Source organism: Xyrauchen texanus, chromosome 1 (assembly GCF_025860055.1).
Source record: "Xyrauchen texanus isolate HMW12.3.18 chromosome 1, RBS_HiC_50CHRs, whole genome shotgun sequence".
In the NCBI taxonomy this organism is placed as follows: domain Eukaryota; kingdom Metazoa; phylum Chordata; class Actinopteri; order Cypriniformes; family Catostomidae; genus Xyrauchen; species Xyrauchen texanus.
The window spans coordinates 24,191,977-24,212,258 of NC_068276.1; the positions used below are offsets into that span (position 1 = coordinate 24,191,977).

General features: G+C 45.2%; 1 pseudogene; it reads left to right on the forward strand.

Moving 5' to 3' along the window:
• The window catches only part of LOC127629678 (exostosin-2-like), a 54,148-nt pseudogene that overhangs the window by 26,008 nt on the left and 7,858 nt on the right, over positions 1-20,282 (forward strand).

Here is a 20,282-nt window from a genome sequence, read left to right on the forward strand (position 1 = left end):
TGGGAATACTTTTATTGGATAGATTATGTTGACACACGTACAGTGCATCCGGAAAGTATTCACAGCGCTTCACTTTTTCCACATTTTGTTATGTTACAGCCTTATTCCAAAATGGATTATATTAATTATTTTCCTCAAAATTCTCAAACAATACCCCATAATGACAACATGAAAGAAGTTTGTTTGAAATCTTTGCAAATGTATTAAAAATAAAAAATCACATGTACATAAGTATTCTCAGCCTTTGCCATGACACTCTGAGCTCAGGTGGATCCTGTTTCCACTGATAATCCTTGAGATGTTTCTGCAACTTGATTGAAGTCCACCTGTGGTAAATTCAGTTGATTGGACATGATTTGGAAAGGCACACACCTGTCTATATAAAGTCCCACAGTTAACAGTGCATGTCAGAGCACAAACCGAGCCATGAAGTCCAAGGAATTGTCTGTAGACCTCCGAGACAGGATTGTATCGAGGCACAGATCTGGGGAAGGGTACAGAAAAATGTCTGCAGCATTGAAGATCCCAGTGAGCATATTGGCCTCCATCATCCGTAAATGGAAGACGTTTGGAACCACCGGGACTCTTCCTAGAGCTGGCCGCCTGGACAAACTGATCATTCAGGGAAGAAGGGCCTTAGTCAGGGAGGTGACCAAGAACCCGATGGTTACTCTGTCAGAGTTACAGCATTTCTCTGTGGAGAGAGGAGAACCTTCCAGAAAAACAACCATCTCTGCAGCACTCCACCAATCAGGCCTGTATGGTAGAGTGGCCAGATGGAAGCCACTCATCAGTAAAAGGCACATGACAGCCCACGTGGAGTTTGCCAAAAGGCACCTGAAGGACTCTCAGACCATGAGAAACAAAATTCTCTGGTCTGATGAAACAAAGATTGATCTCTTTGGCCTGAATGGCAAGCATCATGTCTGGAGGAAACCTCATCACCTGACCAATACATCCCTACAGTGAAGCATGGTGGTGGCAGCATCATGCTGTGGAGATGTTTTTCAGCGGCAGGAATGGGGAGACTAGTCAGGATCGAGGGAAAGATGAATGCAGCAATGTACAGAGACATCCTTGATGTAAACCTGCTCCGGAATGCTCTGCACCTCAGACTGGGGCGAAGGTTCATCTTCCAACAGGACAACAACCCTAAGCACACAGCCAAGCTAACAAAGGAGTGGCTATGGGAAAACTCTGTGAATGTCCTTGAGTGGCCCAGCCAGAGACCAGACTTGAACCTGATTGAACATCTCTGGAGAGATCTGAAAATTGCTGTACACTGATTGTTGCATCCAACCTGATGGAGCTTGAGAGGTCCTGCAAAGAAGAATGGGATAAACTGCCCAAAAATAGTTGAGCCAAGCTTGTAGCATCATACACATACACTTGGGGCTGTAATTGGTGCCAAAGATGCTTCAACAAAGTTTTCCACAGCAAAGGCTGTGAATACTTATGTACATGTGAGTTTTGTTTTTTATTTTTAATAAATTTGCAAAGATTTCAAACAAACTTCTTTCACTTTGTCATTATGGGGTATTGTTTGTAGAATGTTTAGGAAAATAATTAATTTAATCCATTTTGGAATAAGGCAGTAATATCACAAAATGTGGAAAAAGTGAAGCGCTGTGAATACTTTTCGGGTGCACTGTAGCGGCAATACAAACAAAAGGATTAATTTCAGATTATTTTACTCTGGATAGGTGCACCATGCAGGGTTACCCTCTTTCCCAAGTATTGTTCTGTCTTGACCTGGAACCATTAGCAGCCGCAATAAGAAGGGAAGATGATTTTCCAGGAGTGGTGGCAGGAGGTATGGTGCATAAGCTTTTGCTTTACACAGATGATATTTTATTATTCATATACGACCCCACTAGATCTATACATTGCCTCCATAGAGTTATTAATTCCTTTTCTAAGTTCTTGGGATGCAGAGTCAATTAGTCTAAATCCGAAGCTTTGGCTCTGACAGCGTACTGCCCAGTAATGGCTTTCCAGCAGGCCCAAACAGGGCATTATGTATTTGGCCATTTTATTCCCAGAACATTTGTCTTAATAGTTAGTTCCCCTTCTGTCGCTCTCTCCACGTTGTGTTAGAGAAGCGACACTAGGGGTCTCTCTTGAGCGCTGATATTCACCTCTGAACTATGAAAAAAGGCCAATGAGAATTGGCAACCAGTATTTGCATGTCCCGACCCTGGACATACGGGTATTTAAGCGGCGCAAATACAGGAGTTCATTCAGAAAATTTCTTCGAGCCGATGGTCGTGTTTGCAGACTGCTGCGTTTTACACACCGAGTTCCTGCTATCCTCTGCTGCATGCTGTTGGATTCTACGGCGCACAACAGTGGCTTTCTCCTGTTTGCACAGCTGTGCACTTCCTGCCCCTGAGCGCATCGACAGTTGCAGATAAGAAAGATCTCTCACGAGTTCTTTCATTCATAAAAGAGTGATTTTATTTAAAAGAGTAATTTCCTCTAAAAGAGCAAAAAACACAGCGGCGTTGAATGTCCTTTTAAGGACGCATCTTTATAAAGATGCCTTTCCGCCCCTGTGTTGTTCCTGGATGCGGTAGAGTACTCTCCGCTTCCGACGGCCACAGGCATTGTCTCGCGGTGTCTGGGCAGTGATCACACTGAGGCTGCGTTTGTGGATGGTTCATGTTCTCATTAGCAGAACATGACCATGACAACGCTAGTGTCGCAGCTTGCTTACAACCGTAAGCAAGCCACTCCAGCCGCCCCCCGCGTCGCTCCTTCTTCCCACGGGATTGAGGACAATGCGGCTGGCGATGGAGGCGATTTGGGGATGGCAGTGGGTGCAGCTCCGCCAGGTATGCCCCCTCGGACCACCCGCGCCCCGGCACGCTCGTTGACTCCCGTCCCCGCTCGAGGTGGCAGCGACTCGCCTCACAGCCAGTCTGCCTACCCTCTTGCGATGGAAGCAGATGAGTTCGCCGCGACATCGGAGGGCGTGGGCTCTGATGCTGAGGGCTCCTCTGGGCTGCCGTCTTCGGGCTTGCACGCCCAGGAGGAGGCCGACGCACAGATGTCCGATATGCTTTCCGGGCAGCCAACAGCGTGGGCCTGGATTGGAACCCTCCATCCTCCCCACAGCCATCACGGCTGGACGATTGGTTCTTGGCGTGGGCCGCCACAGCCTCGCCCCGGTTCCTTTCTTCCCGGAGGTGCATGATGAGCTGACGCCTTCGTGGAGAGCACCCCTCTCCACTCGGCGCACCGCCACCTGCTCATCCGCCTCGCCACCCTCGACGGCGGAGCGCCACGGGTACACGGAGATCCCCAGGTGGATAGAGCTGTTGCGCTCCACTTATGTCCCGAAGCACTACCACCTGGCGGGCCGCCCTGTACTCCCTTCCTGGACCTGTAGAGCAACATCCTCGCCACCGCTAAGGCCTACAGCGCTACCGACGCCGCTTCCGCCTCTGCATGCCATGGCTCTCCTGCAGGTCCACCAGCCAAGGCACTTCGCAACATGCACGGGGTGGCCCTGATCCCGACACGCTGCAGGAACTGCGCTCAGCGACCGACCTCACCCTGAGAGCTGACGAAGGTCACAGCGCAGGCACTCGGGCAGGCGATGGCCACTCTGGTGGTCCAGCGAACGCCAGCAATGGCTGGACTTGGTTGAGATGCGTGAAGCTGACAAGACTCGCTCCTCTACGCCCCTGTCTCCCAGTTCGGCCTCTTCGGCGACACCGTTGAGGACTTTGCCCAGCAGTTCTCCCTGGTGAAGAAGCAGACGGAGGCCATTTCAAGACATCATGCCGCGCAAGCTTGCCGCCACGGCCCAGGCCCCACCTGCTCGCCGAGGGCGTCCTCCCGCAGCCAGAAGACCTTCTGCTCCGCCCCAACCTGGGCCCAGCTCTCAGCCCCGGCGCCGAAAGCAAACCGCAGGAAGCGTGACGCCCCTGCCTCACGGACCCCTTCGAGGACCCGGAAGGCTCCCAAGCGTCCCTGAGACAGCAGACCCAGAGGACAAGAAGTTGGCTCCGGAGGTGGTAAGACCACTCCGTCCCCCGGTGGAGGGCCGGGAGGAGAATCTTTTGTTTTTTTCATTTGCCCAAATTCTCAAATTTGTACCCAAATTCTCAATAAAAGAGCTATTTCCTTTACCTCTGGGTCACATGGCCCACAAATGCCGTTCTCACGGCACTTTGCTTTCAGGCCTCAACAGTCTCAGCGCCCAGGATGCGGTGCTTCCGCCCTCAGCCCCACGACTGTTCCCCGGCCGGCCGGTTCAGACGAGTCCAGAGGACGCCAGCATCAGACCCTCCTCCTCAGCACTGAACCCGCCCCTGCCGGTGCGCTGAACAAGATAAGTGCTTTGAGTTTATTCTCAGCACCAGAGCCTCGGACACCACAGCGCCTCCCGATGCCGCGTTACCTGTTCAAGCACCGCTGCGAAGCCCCGCCGGTACGCCCAAAATACTCGCCCCTTGGTGCCCCTAGCACGGAGCTTAGAGGCATGGCTTTCACTGCCCAGCTCGCCACGGTGGCTGCACCGACCATCCGACTCGTTACGCTAATTCAGTTTGCCAGGTCTCCGCCTCCTTCGTGGGCGTTCGCTCCTCCGCAGTGCACGGCTAACATGCCCACTCCCTGCGCGAGGAAATCGCCTCCCTTCTAATCAAGGACGCGATAGAGCCTGTCCTCCGACCGAAACGAAGAAGGGTTTCTACAGCCCTTACTGTTGTACCCAAGAAAGGCGACGGCATACTGACCGATCTTGGACCTGCGAAGTTTTCAATCGGACCTTGTCCAAACTCCCGCTCAAAATGCTTACCCAGAAACAAATTCTATCTGGCAAGCCGCATCTAGATTGGTTCGCAGCGGTAGACCTGAAGGACGCGTGACTTCCACGCCTCAATTCGCCTCGACATCGACCCTTTCTACGGTTCGCTGTCACGGCCAGTATCAGTACAAGGTCCTCCCCTTCGCCTGTCTCTGTCCCTCGCGTCTTCACGAAGGTCGCAGAGGCGCTCTTGCCCCGCTATGAGGAGCGGGCATACGCATACTCAATTACCTCAACGATTGGCTCATTTTGGACTCCTCGCAGGAATTACTATACAGACACAGAGACCAGGTGCTCGAGCACCTCGGCCGTTTAGGGTTTCAGGTCAACTGGGAAAAGAGCAAGCTCACCCCGTCCAGAGCATCTCTTTTCTCGGTTTGGAGTTAGACTCAGTCTCAATGACAGCACGTCTCTCCAACGAGCGTGCTCAGTCAGTGCTGGAATGCCTCGCTTCTTTCGAACCAGGCACCGTGGTCCCTTTGAAATGTTTCCAACGGCTCCTGGGGCATATGGCATCCTCCGCGGAGGCCGCGCCACTGGGGTTGATGCATATGAGACCACTTCAGCATTGGCTCCAGACTCGAGTCCCGAGACGAGCATGGCGCCACGGCACGCACGGCATGGAAGTTACCCCCGCCTGCCGCCAAACCTTCAAACCCTGGACAGACCTCTGCTTTCTACGGGCAGGAGTACCCTTGCAGCAGGTGTCCCGTCGCGTTCTGGTTACAACCGACGCCTCCAAATTGGGTTGGGGCGCTAGTGCAACGGGCGCAAGAGCTGCAGGCCGGTGGAACCGAGGTCGCTGCGCTGGCACATCAACTGCCTAGAGCTGCTGGCCGCTTTTCTTGCCCTGAAGAAATTTCTTCCGTTGATTCGTGGCAAGCATGTCCTAGTCAGGACAGACAGCATCACGGTGGTGGCTTACATAAACCGCCAAGGCGGAGCACGCCCCTCCACATGTCACAGCTCACCCGCCGCCTCCTCCTTTGGAGTCAGCAGCGACTGGAGTCACTGCACGCCACTCGCATCCCCGCAACCTCAATGTGATAGCGGACGCGCTGTCAAGACAAAACTTGCCCGGGCGGAGAGTGGAGGCTCCACCCCAATCGGTCCAGCTGATTTGGGACAGGTTCGGCAAGGCCCAGGTAGACCTGTTTGCCTCCCAGGAAACCTCCCACTGTCCGGCTCTGGTATGCCCTCACAGAGGCTCCCCTTGGGACAGATGCTGTGGCGCACAGCTGACCCACGGGCTGTGCAAGTACACTTTTCCCCAGTGAGCCTTCTTGCACAGGTGCTATGCAAGGTCAGGGAGGACAAGGAGCAAGTCACTCTGGTGGCCCCCTACTGGCCCAACCGACGTGGGTTTTCGGATCTCACGCTCCTCATGACAGCCCCTCCCTGGTGAATTCCCCTGAGGAAGGACCTTCTTCTCAGGGACGGGCACGCTCTGGCATCCGCGATCCAGACCTCTGGAATCTCCACGCCTGGTCCCTGGATCGGACGCTGAGGATCTAGCCGCCTACCTTCGGCCGCCATAGACACTATTAACCAAGCCAGAGCCCCTTCGACCAGGCATCTTTACGCCCTGAAGTGGCATCTGTTCGCGGACTGGTGTTCTTCCCGAGTGGAAGACCCGCAGAAGTGCGCAATTAGGTCAGTGCTCGTGTTTCTTCAGGAGAGGCTGGAGAGGAGGCTGTCCCCCTCCACCCTCAAGGTGTATGTTGCCGCTATCGTGGCCCACCACGACACGGTAGATGGCAAGTCTCTTGGTAAGCGCGACTTAATCGTCAGGTTCCTAAAAGGTGCCCGGAGGATGACTCCCTCCTGGCCTAACCTGTTTCCCTCCTGGGATCTCTCGGTTGTCCTTATGGGACTCCGGAGACCCCCCTTCGAGCCGCTTGACTCAGTTGGACTCAGGGCCCTCTCTCTCAAGACCGCCCTGCTGATCGCTCGCTTCCATCAAGAGGGTCGGGACCTGCATGCGTTCTCTGTTAGCGACGCTTGCCTGGAGTTCGGTCCGGCGGACACTTTCGTGATCCTAAGACCGCGACAGGGCTACGTGCCCAAGGTTCCTACCACACCCTTCAGGGATCAGGTGGTGAACCTGCCAGCGCTGCCCTGGGAGGAGGCAGACCCAGCCCTTTCACTGCTGTGTCCAGTACGTGCCTTATGTATTTACCTGGACCACACACAGAGCACCAGACGCTCTGAGCAGCTCTTCGTCTGCTTTGGGGGACAGCAGAAAGGGAATGCTGTCTCCAAGCAGAGACTCGCCCACTGGGTTGTCGACGCCATTTCCCTGGCTTATCACACCCAGGCCGTGCCCCCCCCTTTGCGGGTCCGAGCCCACTCCACCAGGAGTGTTGCGTCCTCGTGGGCACTAGCTAGGGGCATTGCCCTAGCAGACATTTGTAGAGCAGCGGGCTGGGCAACACCTAACACTTTTACGAGATTCTACAATCTCCGAAGTTGAGTCAGTATCGCCCTGTGTTCTCTCAGGTACCGAGCCTGTAGAACTCGGTGGCACGCCCACGATCTGACCAGGTGAATCGCTTGCACCCAGCACCCTTCCCCTAACCAGGGAAACAGTGCTCTTCTTTCCCAGGAGATCCCAGGTTTGGGACACTGGTTGACTCTTCCCTAGCCCTCGTGGGTCGCAGTTCTCGTGGAGGAACTCGCCGACCCAAACCACTGCGGGTACCACTAGCTACCCTGTACTGGTATAGGTGCCCCACAGGTAAGGCCTCCTGTTCGGACTCCCCTGTGTGTAAAACCACGCTTCTGTCCCCTCACGAGAGTTGACTCGTGTTTTCCTTAGGCAGTTACAGCTGCCTCGGGTGCCGTGCTGTATGCTTCCCCTCTGCGAGGCTGGATCTACCGCCAGACTACTGTTCCAAGATAAGACCTAAGTATAGGCCATGCGATGTATTTGCCACTAAAATTTGCCTCCCTCCCGGGTAGGTGTGGCCTCCACGAGGGTCTTCTCCGCCCTAATAAGGGCTAAGACCCCTTCCCTCACGCGTGTAAGGGCCCCGGCCGTAGTTGCTCTATGCGAGAAACATAGAGAGAAAAGAGGCCCAGCCAGGCTGGCCCGCTCCCATGTTGGCGGCCGTCACCTTGTTCCCCTCCAGGGTAACGATAAGGAATCCTGATGGCTTAAATGGGGCATTGGGGAAGGGTACGTGCAGCCTGATACAGTTGGTCGTTCTACACGTAGGAATACCTGCTCACTCTTGTATCAGCGGATCACGTACATGGCTCAGCGCATGGCTCTTTTTAAGTGGACCCCTAGTGTCGCTTCTCTGACACAACGTGGAGAGAGCGACAGAAGGGGAACGTCTAGGTTACGTATGTAACCCGATCGAGGGAACGAGACGTTGTGTCTCCCCTGCCACGTCGCTGAGCCGAGCCCCTGTTGTGGCCGGACCATTTCCGGCTCCTCAGAAAAATCCTGAATGAACTCCTGTATTTGCGGCACTTAAATACCCGTATGTCCGGGGACGGGACATGCAAATACTGGTTGCCAACTCTCATTGGCCTTTTTTCATAGTTCAGAGGTGAATATCGGTGCTCAAGAGAGACCCCTTGTGTCGCTTCTCTGACACAACGTCTCGTTCCCTCCATCGGGGAACGGAGGTTACATACGTAAACTAGACGTTAATTTTGAACCCTTAATAAAAAGGTTTTCGAGTGATGTGTGCAGGTGGGCTTTATTACATTTATCTCTGATTGAGAAGGTTAATGTTATTAAAATTATTTGTATTCCAAAATTCAACCACCTGCTATAATCTCTAGTTCTTGCCCCTATATTGCCATTGCATAGCCTTTCTATTAAGTCTACTGGAGAAGTTAAGCTACACCCCATTATCTCGCATTTGCACTCTGTATGGACAAAAGTGTCCATAGTGTTTAATTTGGACATTTATTTAAATGTTGTCTCGAGCAAATTGCTGAACCCTAAATGATGTATTAATAAGTCCCCTTTTTGCTGGTCAAAGTGTATATTGAGGCAGGGTTACTACACTCGGTAACCTGTATGAGAGTGGAGTATTGTGATCTTTTGAGAATTTCATTCAACATTTTCTCTGTTAACCCCTTGCTCCTTAACCTGGAGGACTCTCATGATTGAGTAATAACTCATGCTACAGGTGCTATGATGATCTTAGGGTTGGAAATATTTTTTAGGGGTTGGAAGTCAGACGGAGCGCCATCATTTCCGGAGTGGTGTTTGGAGATGGGGAGGGGTTGCAACTTAGAGGAGGTGGCATATAAAAGGCTGGGGTTTAGGGACTTGTTTGTCAGGAAATGTTTATTTAATGTTTTTGGGGACTCTTGGGGATGGGATGAGGATGAGTATGTTTATTATATATTTTATATTTTATTTTTTTGTGTGTGTATTATTATATGTGACCACAGTGGTGTTCATATGGGTTAGGGTGGGGTTGGTGATTGGGGAGGGATATTATTGGGGTTTAATTGTTAAATGTTGAGTCTATGTGTATGTGTTGTGTTTTTCTCAGTTGTGTACTTTTGAATCAATACAAAATTTTAATAAAAAGAAAATAATTTTGTAGAGTACACTACATATTATAGGCTTAAACAATCAAAATAAACTGTCTGTTATATACTATTATTATAAAGAGCAGGTCTAAAGGGTTAAAAGCAGTATTCAAATACACAGGTAGTGCTAACAGTTAAACAAATGCATGTGACTCCACGTGTGGTCAGTAAATTTAGAACTTACCTCGGTCTTGTATTGACGATGGATGACACAAGACTTGCTGTGGAGAAACTCTTTTTATTTGGATAAATTAACAGAAAAAAGCATGGAAAGCATTTACCTCTACCTGGAGAGTTAACACATTCTTGGAAGTGCATCCTTTTTGTGAGAACTCAATATTTAAAATGTTTTGTCTGGTGTTTTGAACAAAGATATATCTGTATTCAATGGTTGTGCATAATTACAGTACTTATTTCTGACAATATAATTAAGCTATATTAAAAAAGTGTGATTGATCAAACCATCCTCTGTTGAGCAAAACAACATTCAAATGCTCATCATCCTCCCTCTTTCATTAAATGATGTTTGAAATGAGCAGAGCTTGTTGTGTTGGTTGTCACTGCATGGAATTGTTCTACAAGGCAACATTAGATTACACTATCGTCATGTAAATAAGACTTAATCACAATCAAGTTGGTAAATCTTATTAACAGCTCACTCCTGATAGCCATTTAAACTTTATTTTCTGTATAGATTGAGCAGATTCTGCAGCAAAAAAGCTGCTGGTGTAGAAGCACAGGCGTTGTTTGCTGCCAAAGTTGTCGTGACACACCACTTAGGCTCTGCTCACGTACTGCTTCGGCATGTGATGTAAAACAGGAATTAGTGCTAAGTGCAGTATATTGCAGGCTCCAAAGCTTCTAAAATAGTCTTTAATACTGTTGTTGCAGTAAGCTGTTCATTATTTCTTGCATCTTTTTGTGTCTCTTCTCCACTGATGAAGTCAAAGGGATCATGAAATGGCAAAGAAAGTGTGTGTGTAGTCAGCCTGCGTTCAGTCCTTATCCTTCAAGCCAATAAACAGCAGTCTTCATGACCGCATCAGAGGCCCTTTAAGTGCTCGCAATATTTACTTTACAGCGTCACTTGATCTGGGCTCCAGTTCGTGCATCTTTGGGAGTTTACAAGCTGTTTTAAAGTGGGCCAGGAAGATGAGCCAAGCCCCACACTGGCAGGAGACAGCCACTGACGCCGATAGCGTTCCAGCACCCCTACTTCACCCCGGTCCTGCCAGGACTCATCTGCACCCCTGCTGCACCAGAGTTCACAAGAGTGCATTCATAAAATTCCACTCTCAACAAAACAGCTCAGGATAAATAGCAACATGTGAAATGCAAGTCCAAATTTGAATCGGAATTGTCAATATTAAGAGGTGTTTCACTTTAAATTAAGACTTTGTTTTAAACTTGCTTTTTTGGTGGTCTAGTGCATTAACAGTGACCACAAACAAATTGTATATATACCCAAAGACTGTAGACATACAGAATAACATATGGAATAAAGTAGAAATGTATGTAAAACAGATAAGCAAATGAAAAAAGTCTAATTTATCTAATTGCTTTGTTAAAGGTGCTATTTGTAATATTTTTACTGTACTAAATCATAAAATGACCAATAAAAGTCATTTAAAATTAGGAAAAATGCCAAGTTGAAATTCTAGCTTTTCCGATAACAATGCTACGGCCAGTATATTTATTTACATTTACATTTATGCATTTGGCAGACGCTTTTATCCAAAGCGACTTACAGTGCACTTATTACAGGGACAATCCCCCTGGAGCAACCTGGAGTTAAGTGCCTTCCTCAAGGGCCCAACAGTGGCATCTTGGTAGTGCTGGGGCTTGGGTATATTCTACCTTGAAATTTCCATTCCGGGCCGGAATTTCTGTTAATGTTTTGTCCCGTGTGATCCCGCCCACTCCCCACAAACCAATAGTATTTAGACACTGCCGGGTTGCCAGATTTGAACAAGTTTGCAGGCAAACAACACTGCATGCTGCAACCACTGAAGCCAGCAAACAAACTGGATCAGACATAACAGATTCCAACCGACCTAAAAAAGCCTCACCATCCATCTAAAAACCACCATGACCAGAGGCGTAGTAAAACATATTGGAGATGCCTTTGGAAGATGAAGACAGCTTAAAGCCCAGAAATCCTGTAAAATGGATGTTGAGTTGGCTAATTTGCATGTCAACATTCTGACAACCTGCATGAGCTTTGAGTCTGGGGCGGGGCAGACTACTCTCCAATATTTAGAATTTGGACTGCAATTACCTATTTCAAATGCTTGATGTCAATCTTACCTTTAACTATATGACAGCTCATGGCCTATGTATAGAAGAAGTAATTCAGCATATTATGGAATGATGTGGAAGGCCTGGGAAATGTGGCATCTCTACTCTGGAGTCATGGTGAAACCGATCATCCGTAAATGACAGGCAACTAATGTTGTTGATGTCTTGATTAGATTAACCCTAATCAGTTGGTGTGGACTACAACGGTTTCTGTGATTTTATGTTAATCCCAGTTGCTGGTGAGAAAAGCTTCTCTGTCTTATTAGGTGCTCGGTTTCTATCCTTTTTTCGCAAGAAGGGGAAAAAGACAAGAAATATGAAGACTCATTGATGTTTTGATCTAGATTTGGCGGATAACAGATGTTTGCATTTTATTGCGAGAACAACACCAGGAAGTTTAACATTCTAATCGAATTCAGATACATAGCAGTTAACAGGAAAAGGATGGAAGGATTCCATGGAGTGACAAAGAGCCTAAAGCAAGGAAGTATTTCATTTAGCCAATGCAAACACTGCTCTTAATATCTTAGTGTATTTGTTTCTCCACGTTGTGTCCTTTTCTCCAAAAATCATTGCCAGGTTTCACTCAGGTCAGCTAAGGAAAACATTCTTTCTTAATCCATCCTCTTTTCAAAATTTAGATTACCACAAGGAATGTAGCACCTTTACACACAAAGCCTTTAGTGGATTTAACTGCGATAGAAGTTTTAGATGACTTTAATGGCGGAGATGCTTTCAGGATAGCTTTATATCCATCTCATAATATTTCTCTAGATTATGGAGAGTAAAATCTTTGCTTGGCTTGCAAGCTAATAGATGCTCATTGTACTTTCATATTGCCTAAGTTTGAAGTTGAAAGTTTAGGTAAATGCTTTGGCTCACTGAAAGGTCATGGCATGCTGCTCCAGCTGTTTGTTAACTCTGTCCTAACCTTTGTTGTTCGTAAGCTTTACATTCCATGCCACTTTTAATCACCTGCTCACCACTGCTGGTTATTAACTTTCTCAGTAATCTTTATATTTTATAGGCTGTGCTAGTCCAAATGTGTTTCCAAATAAAGCCATGTTTTGGCTGGGGCTGGAGATTATCTAGCTGCTCATTAAGTCTTAGGTAAAGGCATGGAAAGTGAATTGGCTGGTGAAGTGGTTATGTGTATTCCCAACAGAAATGGTCAAGTGTGAACAGCCTGCTTTTCCTTCCCCTCATACCACCACGGACACCTGGGTTCACGGCTGTGGTTTTGACATACGATGGAATCGAAAGACTCTTTAGGGTCATCACTGAGATCTCCAAAGGTTCCGTGTTTGGCCAAGCTACTGGTGGTGTGGAACAACCAGAACAAGAGCCCTCCTGAAGGTCAGTAACACATTCTAGTGTGAACACTTGAGAATAATAATGATTATATTGATCTCCAGGTTTGAAAAAGTCATGGAAATTACAGGAATAGTTAAATGAAAAACTAAATGCATGTTCTAGCATGTCTTTGTATCTATGGCTTCACAAAACGTGTATTACCCACGAGTCTCATGGACTTCTTTTGTGGTATTTTTGAGTCCTTTTGTAATCTTTCATTCACTTTTGTAAGCTTTTAAGAAATCAACTGCCATTGTTTTAAAATTTGACTGTGATATTCTTTAAAAGGGATAGTTCACCCAAAAAAAAAAAAAACACCCTCATGCCATCCCAGATGTGTATGACTTTCTTCTGCAGAACACAAAGATTTGTAGAAGAATATCTTAGCTCTGAAGGTACATACAATGCAAGTGAATGGTGACCAGAACTTTGAAGGTCCAAAAAGCACGTAAAGGCAACATTAAAGTAATCCATAACAGTCCAGTGGTATAATCCATGTCTTCAGAAGTGATATGATAAATGTGGGTGAGAAACAGATCAATATATAAGTCCTTTTATACTATAAATCTTCACCTTTGGCCAGTTCTAACCAGTAGGTGGCTGAATGTGAAATTGAAAGTCAATTCTATACCAGGATGTGGATGTGAAAGTGTAAATGTTGATGTTTCTCACTCACACTTATCACATCGTCATATTGCTTATCATATCGCGTCTGAAGTCAGATTTAACGACTGGAGTCTTATGGATTAGTTTTATGCTGCCTTTATGTCCTTCAAAGTTTTACTCACCATTCACTTGCATTGTATGGACCTAAAGAGCTGAGATGTGACATGAGTGTGAGTAAAAGATGAGATGAGAGCGTTTTCATTTTTAGGTGAACTATACCTTTAAAACATGGAAAAGGAAATTTGTATAGTGAATTAAAATGTTTCTAGTTCATTGGTTAAATGGGGTGGAAACAAGGATATACATTCAAGTCATGCAAAATGCATTTCGTTTGATAGCGATTGACTAAATGCACCTTCTGTTGCACCAAATTAATGAAAATGTTATACCAATATGAGATGCATTTGTGCAGCTTTCAGAAAAGACATAAAACCCCTGATATGGAACAGATGAATGATAAGCCAGTGAGTAGCCAAACTCTTGTTCCTTTAGAATGGATAATTGAAAGCATGATATGTTTGGGTCTGGGGCCAAACCTCCCTGGTTTATCTACAAATATATAGTGTGAAACCAAGTGTTAGGCACATTACCTGGCAAATGGCTTGACATTAAATATTATTCACTTTTCATATTAGCTTGTTGCTGTCCATGATCTATTGATGTCTAGAGGTCCCATTGCTCAAGACTAGATAATTTAGGAGTATTTTAATTCATTTTGATTTATGGTGTGTTTCACTAGACGCCCACCCTAAACTTTATTATGAAACCAAAAAGATTGTTTCTCTAACGGCCTCCCTTTCCTAGAGCTGTGGTCAAATTTATGGCCCATTAGAGATTTGTCAAAGTAAGCTGATATTAATAGTTATTTATTGTGGCTCTGCCTCTAATTATTCTGCTTAACAAGTCGATTAGGTATGCGTCTGTTTATGGAGTCCTCGGAGTATGGAAAAATAGAGCAATTGGGAATTAAATATATACTCTCCATAGATTTTAGTCATGTCATTATGAAGGGAAATACTTTGAAGTGGACTAATGGCTCACTGTTTCCTTTGATTAGAGGCGTCACTGATGCCAGGCTCAGGCTTTGTGACCCATTAGAACTAATAAGGTCTGTTCACGGGTCAACCTGGAGCTCAGACCTTGATGAAGATGGATTTCCTCCTCACCCTTTTCCATTGCTGATTGTGTTTGTTTATTTCCAGCAGCCGTAGCTGCCCAAGTCTTGACTGTTTATCATTTTAATGACATTCTGGCAATAGGATTGTGTCTTGGGAGTTTCTCAATTGGTTTAATATGTCTCTGAGGGAGAGCTTTTATATGGTTGTGTCACAAGGGATATAGTTTTCTAAAGCTCTTTTAAAATGATTGTACATGAAGTATAGCCCAAACTTATTTTGGCAATTTTCTGTACATTGCAAGGAAGCGATTACAGGCATTGTGGTGCAAAAGTTGTTTGCTGTATTCAAGATTCCTGTTGGTCCTTATGGCACTGTAGCAATAGATATGTGGACCTCTGGATTACGTGAGTTAGTTTGTTAAATTGGTACTCATCTTTGTCCTCACTCCATCTTGTCTGTGTTTGTTTTTTTCTTTGCTAAACCCTCTGTGTCCGGCTTGGAGGTTGCGACAGGTCTAATTTTCTTGCTTGAGAAGATCTGGCTCTTCTTTCAGTCTTCGTCCGGTGCCACAGAGGCTTTCTGGCAGTTAGGAAATACTTATTATTTTTTACTTCATAGTTTGTTGTGATCTCGTGGAACACACTGGCTAGGCAGGACTGTTGGCCCAACAAGACTCAATCAGATATGAGCTCAGAATCTCCTGAGATTTCTCTGGTCTCTAAACTAGGCTTTGGGATAGAGTAATAATTGCAGACTCTTCCTCAGTCTGAGGGTCTCTGTGTTTGAGTTCCAGTATACTCTCTCTCTCTCATCAGTTTTATTAGGTGACACTGTGTGTGCCATCTGTCTTCTGTGTACTCTGAACTCATTCCAAGCTCTTATACAACTGAAAATAAAGAGCTTTGTCTCTTTTGCCCTGAGAAGAATTTATGTGTGGTCAGACTCATATGTGCTTTTACTCACTGATGTGTTTAAACTTATCCACCCACTTTCTCTTTTCCACAGTTGCTGCCATCTCTCAAAGTTTTCATCCTCTCCAAAAGAACACAGACAGTGTATTATTATTATTATTAGCTTTCATACTCTCCTTTCTACAACAAAAGTTGCAACTTTGGCCCAAAGTTGCAGTACCTCTTAAAGTGGTCCACACCAAAGAAAACAAGCTCAGCAAACGCTTCTTTCCATTTGATGAGATCAAGACAAAAGCTGTGCTAGCCATCGATGGCGACATTATCATTTTGACCTCAGATGAGCTGCAGTTTGGATATGAGGTAAAATGAAAATTGACATATTTGGTGGAAGAAATCTCTATTTCCCCACTGCTCTCATTATGGTATAGTACAATTGTAAGCATGAAGTATGCCAGTATGCTGGTATTTGGTCAAATCAAATAGGTTTTGCCGTTTTGTTTTCTCTGAAGAGGCTGGCAAGGCAGTGCCTCCTCAAAAAAAGTTTTATAAGAAAATAATTGGCAGGACAGAATTAAAGCAAAACAAATTAGAAGAAGACATTAGATTTTGCCTATACGATAACTAATGTGGTGGAAATGGCTAATAACCGATACATTGGCTGATAACTTCTAAAATCGATTTAATGAATGTTAAATCCTTGTTGATTTTTGACCCGTCAGTCAAAATCAACATGAACTCAACAATCAGTAAATTTCATATAAATAAACGTTCTATAATGTCTTGCTTCATATGTGTCTTTTACAACATCCTGTCTTAATAGCCATACATTAGTCCATAAACAGTGATGTGACGGAGTCTGTTACAATGCTCTACCTGTAAGTAATTAACAAATTAAGCTTTCTATAGCCTATACATTCACCAGATGAAAGAGTTTGTGTGTGTGTATATGTATGTATGTATGTATGTATGTATGTATATATATGTATGTATATATATATATATATATGTGTGTGTGTGTGTGTATAAAGTGTGCCTCCTGCACTGCCCATTGGGAAAAATCTATCGACGAAGTATCCGTTTTTTTTTTGACAATATCAATTAACGTTTCAAATAACATTAATTAATTGTTTTGCCAATTATCATCAAAATCAGTTAGTCAACCTCTAAAACAAATATTATGACATTTTTAGATCAAATACAATGTAAACTACTTATTTTTCAACAGTAACACTGTCCAGCACAAACCAGTGGTTACATTTTCAGAGGGTGGCACTGTCTCTTACCAAATCCAATCTTCTAATGTAGCAAAAGAGTGGTGGGTAATATTAGCCCCATTATTTTTTTAGGAAAGTTAGGAAATTTAGTTAGGAAAGCCAACCCTTGTAGATTCACCATTGTTTCCCTTATGTAATATAGCTTACATAATGTATGAGATTGGATGGGCATCTTGAAATCCCCCCAAGCAGAATAACTACAGTAGTTTTCTAACATTACTTATCTTTAAGTACAGGTAGATGCTTTTTACCCAACTACTATTTGCAGAGGCTTTCCCCGGAGCAGCCTGGGGTTAATTGTGTTCCTCATAGGCACTATGGTGATGGAGCAAAATTGTGATTCTTGAACCATCCACCATTGACCAAATCTATGTTCTGCATCTCAAAGCATTCTTTGCAGCTGTAGTCTCTATTTTTATTTAGGCTTTTTCTTCTTATGGGTTTGATTTGTAAAAGATGATGACAGGACAAGTAATACACTTCATAGCAACAGGCTTGTCTTCAGCTCACCTGCAGGCATTTATATACTATTGAGAGAATGGAGTGTAATTTATGGGTAATTATATGAAATGGAAGACAGCTTTAGAAATGGCTGCCTGGCTGAAAAACTAGCTGCTTATGCCATTTGGGAATGACATTCAAGGATTTCTACATCACATACTGTAGGGCTACCTATCATCTGTGGGATTAACGAACTGTTAGACCAAAAGTTAATTGATTAACCCCTGATATACAAGGTTTACCTTCCTGAAGGCAGTATTATCTAAAACCACCCTAATGTTGGAAAAGTTGACTGATCCAGCATGTTTTTGAAGATTGTGACAGGCTTTATTGGATTTCTCAGATGTCCTCTGTGTCCCTGTTTGAGGGTATGGCGTGAGTTCACTGACAGGCTGGTTGGATATCCTGGAAGGCTCCACTTGTGGGACCATGAGATTGGCAGTGGAAATATGAATCTGAATGGACCAATGAAGTGTCAATGGTGCTGACTGGAGCTGCATTCTATCATAAGGTACAGTAGAGCGCAGAACTATGGCATGGTCCGTAAACTCTCACTTTAAGACCGCTGTTGCTTTCTGCCAAAATAATACAACATGCATGCTCATTTTCTCTGTGTCCTGGTCCTCCCTCTGTGGTGGGGTCCAGTGGTTCAGAGGTTATCTCACTTGTAATTCAAAACTCTTGCTGATTTCCATCCTTCTCTTCCAGAAGGTCACTAATTTGTACAGGGATTACATTCTCAAACATAGCTGGTTATGTTTATAGGTTGAATGTTTTCACTTAAGTTTATTTTTCTTCCTTTCCAGTACTTCCACTATCTCTACACATATAAGATGCCGGGAGACATCAAGAACTGGGTGGATGCTCATATGAACTGTGTGGATATTGCTATGAATTTCCTTGTGTCCAACATCACTGGCAAAGCCCCAATAAAGGAAACACGACCTCAAAGACTGTAACCGATAGTGGCTGTTGGTTTTGATTCTACTTTGAACTACTTTGGAGGGAATTTTCGAAAGACAATATGACAGAAAACAAGAGTTACCTTACTTGTTTGAATTAAGAATTGAATATGCTATATAGACATATTATAACATTCTCAATTCATAGCTCCCTTCCCAGCCTACCCAGATCATTTAGGGAAACTAAGCTTCATTCATATTTTTTTTTTCACATTATTTTTATTGCTCCATGGTAAAACACAAAACATTTCATTTTCTTCTTTACATAATTTAAATTCCCATGTGCAAAAGGGAGCAGAAAGAAGATAAAATCTTATAATATCTGTCCCCTTCAAGCTTCAACGGGTCATTCAGAAATCTTCACAAGACCACCCCCATTTGCATAGTTATTAAGCAGTTTAGTATGCTCTTATGAATGGCACAGAAACCTTAAATGCAAGGAGGTTAGCCAATCAGTTAGTTTACCATTTTCTAATTTTTGTTCTATGTTGACAAGTGTCATGTGGATGTCTTTGGCCAAGGCAAAGTTGTTTTTCATTGACTTTCAACAATGGCCCCGTTAAGGTCCGTTGAATCAGTCATATTGTGAGAAGCATTTACTTACAGAGTGTTACAACTTCCGGAATGTACAGTTCCTTAAAGAATGCGGCCGTACTGACAGGGTGCCCTAGTGCACTGTCTCTGATCAGCTCTCACCCTTCTCCCCTGGCCTCTATGGTCTCTAGTCTGCAGTTGCTCTGTCCAGGTGCTGTGCAGCCTGTAAAGCACTAGCCTTAACCTCTGTTATCTGGGTGTCACTGTATGCCTCTCTCCTTTGTGCTCTGTTTTCCTAAGCTCACTGGGGCACGTTCATTCTGCAGTCAGTCACGTTGTGAACCTTCTCCCCTCTCTCCTCCACATTCCCACATCACCAACACCTCCTAGTGCCCCAACCCTGCGCTCCCACTGTGAAGAGTGTCAGTCATGTGTGTGTGTTGAGTAAGGAGGGACGGGACAGAGGGGTCATACATCATTCTTCTAATGAGTGCGGCAGATATGGTCATTTAGCTAGGCCACGGGCACGAATGGCTCTCTCATTACATCTGACTTAAACGACCTGTCATCGAGCCATCTCCTCCCACCCAAACTCACACGCATTCTCTTTACAGTGTCCTGTCATTGCAGCACCAGTTCATTATTAAACAACCTTATCAATTGTGTCAGATTTTGTTGTCTTTTAATAAGAGGAGAGTGTTATGACTTCTGAGCCCCAAATTGGGTGCTACAGACAGATTTTAGGTAATAAGGTTAGGTAATGTCTTTCACAATCTTCTTTTTTAAGCACAGATAATCTTGCACAAACTCAATAAAAAATAGAATCTCAAAGCATTTTTTTCCCCTCTTTGTAGGTTACTACTCGTAAGAAATTCAAGTGCCCGGAGTGCACAGCGATTGATGGTTTGTCTCTGGACCAGACACGCATGGTGGAGAGGTACAGTAAAACCCGGGATCCCCTTTTGTGTGGTGGAAGGGGTTCTGGCAGCATTCTGACCCTGGCATGGCTTTTGCTTGCATCTGAAACACATTGTGGGCTTCACCATCAATTGGCTCATTGTACCTCTGCACAGGAGATACGCCTCAAGCCACTAGGGAGACTCAATACTTTGTTCTCCTCTCCGTCCATTTTGAAATATGCTTGCGTGCCAAACTCTAGTTCATGATGCAGTATCCATGCATTCAAAAAGGTCTTTTATTAGTGTGTCTGCACTTGTGTGTCAAAGTTTTTTTATGAGAGTAATTTGCATCCCCTGGCAGAGTAAAAATGCTCCACTTAGCATTTCCAA